The sequence below is a fragment of the Limulus polyphemus genome, unplaced genomic scaffold (genome assembly GCF_000517525.1).
Source record: "Limulus polyphemus unplaced genomic scaffold, Limulus_polyphemus-2.1.2 Scaffold9058, whole genome shotgun sequence".
Taxonomy (NCBI): Eukaryota; Metazoa; Arthropoda; class Merostomata; order Xiphosura; family Limulidae; genus Limulus; species Limulus polyphemus.
Genome location: NW_013674668.1, coordinates 1 through 8678, shown reverse-complemented (window position 1 = coordinate 8678; position 8678 = coordinate 1). Strand labels below are relative to the sequence as shown.

At 30.2% G+C, this 8678-nt stretch overlaps 1 long non-coding RNA gene across 1 annotated transcript in view; it reads right to left on the bottom strand.

The window, feature by feature from the left end:
* The window catches only part of LOC111083321, a 12361-nt gene extending 6003 nt beyond the window's left edge, over positions 1-6358 (bottom strand). The window contains exons 1-2 of the long non-coding RNA XR_002608964.1: positions 6304-6358; positions 5116-5232 (exon numbers count right to left, since the gene is read on the bottom strand). This is a non-coding gene — a long non-coding RNA (uncharacterized LOC111083321). The remainder of the gene's footprint in view (positions 1-5115; positions 5233-6303) is intronic.
* Positions 6359-8678: the final 2320 nt, after the last annotated feature.

Below are 8678 nucleotides of genomic sequence, written 5' to 3'. Positions count from 1 at the left end.
AAAGTTGTATTGAGAAAGAATAAACTAGTTTTATTTAAGAAAGGACTCGAATCGCCGAAGTTCCTCTGGAAGAACTTATATCAGAAATTAACAAACGACCAGAGACGTAACAGTATGTAGTTACGTATATATTTCTTCTTGTTATCTAGTATAGTTAACACTTAAAAGTTCAAAGGAACTTTCAACATTTTAGTGTATGCACGGTTCCAGCAATGGAACATTGTTCAAAGGAACTGGCTAATCTGTTGGTCTAGTGCCTGTTGTTCTGAATTACTTGTCAATGTTACACGTAGTTTACAACAAAATCTTTACAACTAGCAGAGCAGGTAGTTACTGGAGCGTGTAACCTCAATCAAGTGTTTTATTGTGGAATGACTAGAAATAATATTAGTTTCACATGTGCTCTGGGAATGAAGATTCCGTTCTAAGAGTGGGTAAGTTTCTCATTCTCAGCAGATTTTATTAGCAGAGAGTATTCTTTACAGAGCTGGCGGAATTCAATAATCAATTAATTGGCTGGCTTATTAATTGATTACGTTTAACTGATTGATTATTCTCATATGAGACTGGGATAATAGGAATAATCGGAAACACTAACCTCAATTAGTTGATAATTTCCATGAGTAGTGACACTAACTGATTATGCTGAATGTCCTTGAATTAATTGAAAATGAAAAATCATAATGGCAATATTTCGATTATTTAGGTACTTGGAGTAATAAAAAAAAAGTCGCAATCAAAAACACTAATTTTGATTACTTATTTTTGTGATATTAATAGATTTAATTGTAATTTTGATTAAACGATTATTTTATGTGACACTAATCACTGCTCATAGATAATGGACTATATAAATTATTTATTTTTAAGTGACAATATAAAATTAGTTATGCCCTATCCTTTCTTTATGGCCACTTTCAATAACCGTATCAGAACAAATTTGTTTGATTTGACCAACCTTAGAAGCTTGAAACTATACATACTTATAACTATAAATTCACTATGTGTGTCTTAAAAAAATTTTGCAGGTCTGTTGTACATAGGAATCAAATATTTTAGTAAAGTATTTCTACTAAATATTTTTTCTGTGAATTTCTCAGTTTTTACTTAGTTTCCACGCTAAGAATGAAAGCACTTTTCTTCATCTCAGTTGTCATATTTTATTAGAATAACCTCTAGAGCCTCCTAAATTAATATCAAAAGTTATTTCACTAAAATTTCATATTTTATCTCTTATTTTCTCTATCCTAACTCTAACTGTAGAGACATCACCAATTTACATGAAAAGTTGAAAAATATGAAATAAAATTAAGAAATATTTTCTCTTCCACACTGATCGCAGAATTAATTGGAAGTTCCAAATGGCTTATCTTCATAGTTTCAATTGTTAACCTTTTTCACTTGTTTTGTGCCATTGACGCAGTAATCCTAAGGTCACAAGTTATGAACAATAGCAGAATCCCATTAGCTAACTTAAACAACACATGACCCAGTGTCATATTTTGCCCCAGTGCATAAGCTATTGTAATTTTAGACATATTATTTGCTGAAGTTTTGTTAGAACGTGAGAAGTTTATAACTTACTTTTTAGTTATTTCAGTGTGAAATATATAGCAATAGTATTTCTACTACTCACTGATTAACCAGGCTATTTGCACATGTGTAAAATATATGGTGTTCTCCTCTAAGCCTTGTTTTATCTTACAAATTAGGGTAGACCTCCAAAAATAATATTCACGTACGTTTCAAATATGCATTTTAGAACACAAAAAATGCATCAGACATTGGAACAGAATGTCATAAAACAACCAGAATTTATCTGGCTTTCTAGGTAAATTAAAATTATGCTAAATATATTCCATTACTGTTTAAAGCACCAAATCTGTTCAACATAAACCAAACAATTCTCTTCCAGTGAAAGAGAACTGCAGGAAATTTAAATGTAAAACATATATATAGGAGAATTTGTTCCTTCTATTGGTTATAATACATATCCATCAGTAATGTTAAGTTGATTGGCAAAGAATGCTGAAAGTCAGAGAGTGGAGATTTGACATACTTACTGCTATCTTGGTAAATCAAGAAGGTGGGAGGTTCAAATTTTAGATTCTTGCTTGTAAATATATACAGTTTCTGTTTCTAAGTGCAGCACCTTATCTTAAAATTTAGAAAACTCTGAGGTGGTGAAGACATAGCTCAGAAAGCATCATGTAAAACAGAAAAATGAAGTCTGACAATTTTTAAATATTTCTTTCTCAAATTGAGAAATTGCAATTACATAATATAAAAATTTGAATTATAAACTATGTTTTCATGCCAAGACTGCCAACATACCAATATAACACTGTAAAACATCATGACATGGACCTGGTCAGCAATAATGGTTATTATAACTAAGTTTTATTATTATAAAGATTTTTTCACATTATTAGCTTAGAAATAACCTAAATCTACAAAGTTGGCCAAGCCAAGTATCACTTTTACCACAGTGTGGACACACAGAGTTGATTAGAATATTTAACACATTTACATTTATCTGATATTTATTATTTCTAAGTATATTTTGAATGTTTGTTACTTTACTGTACTTATTGTACTAATATTAATATTAATATAATTAATATTGAGAGCCAACATGGAGAAATTAACTTGTAAATGTAAAGCAAAATGATGTAGCAATGAAACATGCTTGAAGTGTTCTAGATGTGGTAGTGAATTGGATGGTTTAAGTATAGCGATTAAATTAAACCATGGCTCAGAAGAGGGAAAATCTTATTCAAAGATACCCCAATTGATTTGATATACCAGCTTAACTTGATATTCATCAATTTATTACTGCATTGGCAACAAAACATAAAAAAATGGGCAAAATAGTAACAATAACTTCAAAAAGGGGGGATTGGAATCATATATATATGAAATCATTAGTTTCAATATTTTGTAAAACTTACAGCAAAGTAAAGCCCAAAGATGCAGTGTCGAAGTTGAAGCAGATGCATGACCAGATAATTTCTCTAGCGATTCTCAAATTAAAAATGCCATTTCTGCAATGACGAGTAAATATAAGAAGGATGGTATAATGCCCAGTATGGTACCACCATAGGATAATCCATATAGATCTCCTCATGTCAAATTTTCATTAATATTTGATATTTCTTTTTAGAAGCTGTGCTCAGCTTCATTCATCAAGATCTATCAAAATAACCCTAAATCACAGAATAACCCCCTAGTTGATCATCCTAGGCTCAGTACTGAAAGATTCTGAGCTGGCTCATATAGCAGGTGTTAGTTTTCTAATGAAATACAAAATCTAGTGTTTGATGATAAAAATTATTGTGCCAGTTTTTCCCTTAAATCCTTCTATACTAACATCCGTTTGGAAGAAATGATATAGCTAAGTGCAGAGTTAATGGTTTATGACAATTCAAAAAAGTTATGGCCCTCTGAATTTTTAAAGTTAATGAATTGTGAAACTAAAAAATATATATATAAAAATCACATTTTCTGTTAAATTTCCATCTTTACGATCAGACTGATGGTGTACCTTAGTTTCTTCTTAAGCTAATTTTCTTTACATGAAAAACAATGGTTGGAAGATGGTCAACAGTTGTTTAAAATATATTTTTGGAAGTACGTGGATGACACACTTACTATTTTGAAATATCTAGATCATGCTTCTCACTTTTGAGTGTTCAAATAGCAAGCAAAACAGTATTACATTCATTGCTGAACATCAACAGATCTAACAAATTGAATTTTAATCATGATTAGAAACTATGGTTGTGAAATTTACTGTAAAAAATTACTGCCCTGTAACTTTAATTTTTACAGGCCATATATGAACTACATTCAATGAAATCTTGGCTAAGATCTCAGTTTATCATGCATATAAAATTTCAAGTACTTATGAATATTTACACAGAGTTTTATAAGATCAAAAACGATTATGCTAAAGTGGTTGTCCTATTCACTTGATCGATTTGACTGACAGAATAATCACTAGTTCCACAGTATAGCTGTTTTTTTACGTACAAAGAATATTTTCATTTGTTATAGCTTTACACATAATGAAAATATTCTTTGTACGTGAAAAAACAGCTATGCACTCTATTCCACAGACAGTGGAGACAGATATTCACAGTGTAATTAAGATTTATTGTTAACCCTTTGGTTGCTGGCCTCTAAAGTTTTTAGAAGGTAACATCACATTCATCATATTTTGTTCCAAAAATAAAACTAGTGGATGTAATTGCTTAAAATTTGACAAGAATGTTCCTAAATGTAGTTTTTGAAAATTAAATATTTTAAATAAAAATGTTCACTATTTAATGTAGTTATTTGCACTCAGACTCTGAATAGTTCACCTATAAGGAGATTTTTTATATGAAGTATAAAAATACTATTTATTATTTTACAGCTTTCACATTTCATTTGTGTAACCTCCAGAACCTCCTAAATAAACATCAAAAGTTTTTTAAGGTAAATGTTTACAATTTATTTTCCATTTTCTCTACTATATCCGAAACTCTACCTATTATCATGAATGCACAATGCAACGAAATGTTTATAATTAAAAAATGGAAATATGTACATACTTTTAGCTCTTCGTAGAAGTCTTTTGACAGAAACTTTTTTTAGCATGCATAATTTCATACCATTATACTTTCACCTATAGTTCATTTTTAATTGCCCTTTCCAATTCTTTGTCTTTTATTATTTATATCAATACACCAACTAGTGACCGTGGGGCTTGATTGTTGTTATCATTATATGGTGATTCCTGTACATAGACACATGATGATCAAAATCTCTAACAAGGGAACATGATGATCAAAGTCTCTAACAAGGGAACATGATGAACAAAGTTCTAACAAGGGAACATGATGATCAAAGTCTCTAACAAGGGAACATGATGAACAAAGTCTCTAACAAGGGAACATGATGAACAAAGTCTCTGCACAAGAGAGAACTTGTTCATTCATAAGCTTAAGCCACAAGTTAACAAAGTCAGTTCAGCATTGAAATTGCTTCTTATAATAAAGGGTAGTTGGTAGAAAATGGAGTTCTAAAAATTCTTAAAAATTGCGGTTTTAAGACATTTAAAAGTTATTTTACCTTTATTTAAAATAATGGATTCCACCCTTGAAGTCAAAGAAAAAGATAACTGTGAATTAATATCAAGTTTTTGTCTGATCAGTTTTCTTACTTCTAACATCAGGTTCATCAGTGCTCCTGAAAAAAAAGAAAGAAAGAAATAGAACTGAAATAAGTCTTTATCATATTGGTTTTTTTTATTAAAATACAATTCTGAGATATAGGTTAAACTTCCAAAATGGAGAGCAGAAACACTAAAAGTAATCAACTTTACAATTTCACTACTGTTTAAATCATTTACACGGTCGATCAAAAGTTCAGTTTAACCCTATCGCTATGGTTAACTAGACCAAGTTCATCATCAGTTTTCATACTATAGCGTTTAATATATTTTGTGTGCCTTCATAAAATCTGTCAAATATTAAAAGTTTTTTGTTGATTAAGTATTCTTCTAAAAACTTGTCAGTGAATAAATGAAGTCAGAATGTTAACTGTTCTGAGTGCAAAGTGATTTTTAAGTTATGTTTAAAAACTTTTTTCTTCATCTAAAAATTTTTAAGTTGCATTTGTATAGCGTCTAAAACCTCTTAAATAAATATCAAACACTTATTTTTCTTAAATGGACTCAGTCAATTTTACCAACCACCATAAGAAAATTCAAAATAAAATCACCCTTTTTATCTTTCTAGAATGACTGGAATTTGTAACTGGATACTACAATTGTTTATTCTAAAAAGCTTAAAGCTCGTAAAAGTTTACATCTGTTTGTGTTTAATTTTATCCCCCTTTGACTTGTGTCTAACTAATAATCCCACCACACAAGTTATAAATCGCTCAGCAATTGTGTAGCTCACACTGTTGTATCGAATTATGTAATGTATGAGCTGCTTCCTAGCATACTTTGTGAGGAATTATTATTATTTTTAATTATCTTACCTAATAAGTTTCCAATTTTTACACTTTAGTTATTTTTATAATAATAAATAACAAAATACAACAAATATATCATTTACCTGTGACCTCTCATATTTTTGCTGTCAGTTGCTGATGAAATTTAAGCCTACTTCTTTTATACTAAAGGTATTAGTACACTAAATAATTTCTATTTACTTGAATGATGCACCTAAGAACACAGAATAATTACACACACAAAGCAAAGAATGTCCTAAAAGTACCACAATTTTTCTTGCTTTAGCCTTTAAATCTTACCTTAAGCATGTTGATCTAAGGACTGCAACAGAAAATTTCAAACTGAAGACCAAATAGACAATTTTCTGTACTGAAAACAATATAATATGTCATTTCATAGCTTGAAATCTTGACTTTCTACTGCTTATAATATAGTGTAACATGTCTGAGAGAAGATAATTTGTGAAAGAGATGATGTGACAGGTAGGCATGGCAAGTGTGTCTGATTTTCCAGATTATGACTTGTAAACAAATGAGACTAATGGCTATAAAAATTATACATTGCCTTAGTAATATCTGTATTATAATGAAATATAACCTTCTCAGAAGGTTAATAAATAAATTAAAGAGGGAAGACCTAGAGAACAAATGTCACAATTCATCATACCATGGGAGATTGGGAATTTTTAAAAATAATTCTTTATAAAATCAAGGACTTAAAACTTATATAATACTAAAATCTGTTTTATTACAATATTTTAATGCCAAGTTGACCTGCATAGAATTATATAAAAGCTGTTTAATTAAGTTTTGTTTGTTTGTAATTAAGCACAAAGCTACACAATGGGCTATCTGTGCTCTGTCCACCACGGGTATCAAAACCTGGATTCTAGCATCGTAAATTCGCAGACATAATTAAGTTTTGAATATAGCTATCTAAAAGGTTGTGACATGCACACTTTGACTTACCCATAGTGAGAGGGTTAACTAATTCAATGCATGAAAGTTTACTTAAAAACAATGCTTACAATTGTTATTGGATATGGTTCAACAATATCCTAGTCACACGCATCTTTATTTTATTACATTCAAATTTTTATAACTTGACAGAAGCACACAAAATTAGTAGCTTGAAACTCAAAAAGATTAAATGTTTTGTGGAATTACTTTAAGTTAAAGTTTTAGCTGATAGCTTTTATTTAGAAAATCTCTTCTGAAGACAAAATGAATTAGCAATCTCAGAGCACACATCCCTTTATATATCAGTATTATTTCATATTCCTGGTTCCAGTTACACAACAACAATGGTAAACCATATCATTTATATTAGTTATCATATTTCTTGTAAAAACAAGTTATACAAAGTTTGCTTTTTTTATTAAAATTTAGATATATTTCAAGGGTTCTAACAGGCTTCATTCATGTCTTCAGAGTTTATTTAGAGATGATGGTTTATTTATACAATCTAGGTCAACCAGCCTTTTTATTGTTTCAGTACTGACTGGTTAATACAAAAACGTAAATGGTAAAGTGTTAATTACTAAGCAACATCACTTACATTTCTGATACACATACACACATTACTAACTGGACTCTATAATGTTTCTCTTTCAGACTGTACCGAACTTCTTTAACTTCTATATAGTACCTGAATTTACGCCATGCATACAAAGATGGAGTGAACTCTGAATTGGTTGGAATTTTACAATTAAGGTATTAGGACTTGTTTTGAGACTGTACAGTACACTTTAAAAAATTAATGTTAAAGAATTAGAATTATAAAAGTCTATTTGACTGTTTGAGGTCACCCTCCCCACCCAACCAAAGCAGCAAAACTAAAAAAAAGTTCTTCATATTCACTCCTTCATACACAAAACAGTTAAACGATTTTTAAACTATGATCTCACACTTTATCATCAAACAAACCACTCTTTTAAGTGTTCAATTCTTAAATAAAAATGTCTGTACCCGAGTTTCAAGCTTATTACCCTTAAGTTTTACATTTTTAGAATTAAAATTAATTTCTAACAGGTAATGACCTTTGAAATACAAATAGCCTTTTTTTATTATTATTGAATTGCTGTCATGGTGTAAAACATCTTGTGACAAAAGTTTTGAATGTCCTTGATGCAATACAGAGCATGTGTTAACTTACCCATAATTCTCCACCCCCCCACCTTCTAACTTATTGTGCATGCATCAGGCGATCTTATATATGCTCTGTTCTCCCACCATAATTCAGATTTTGAAGTTGCAGTTGTGATGGAAAACCATATATCACCTGTTTGTGGAAGGAGGGTGGGAATGTATTTCAGAGGTAAGTACATTTTAATTATAACAGGTAAACTTACCTCCGAAATATTGAAAGCCAGAATATCCACTTGGAAAATGAGAAGGGAACTGGAAAAAGTCACAGGTACATCATAATTAAGCATTAAGCAGAAATGTAATTACCTAGAGCAGGGCTGGCAAACCTATGGTATGTGAGAAAATTTTCTTGGCACGTGGTAACTAACTGCTGTCCCAAGTTTTTTTACCCGACCACTATATATACATAAGAATACATATATATTATTTATAATATATAAAATGAATAATAAGAACAGTAATTTTGCAGCTTAAAATTCCCGTGGGCATGCGAAAGAATTTCTCCAAAAATTATCAACAATTTGGGC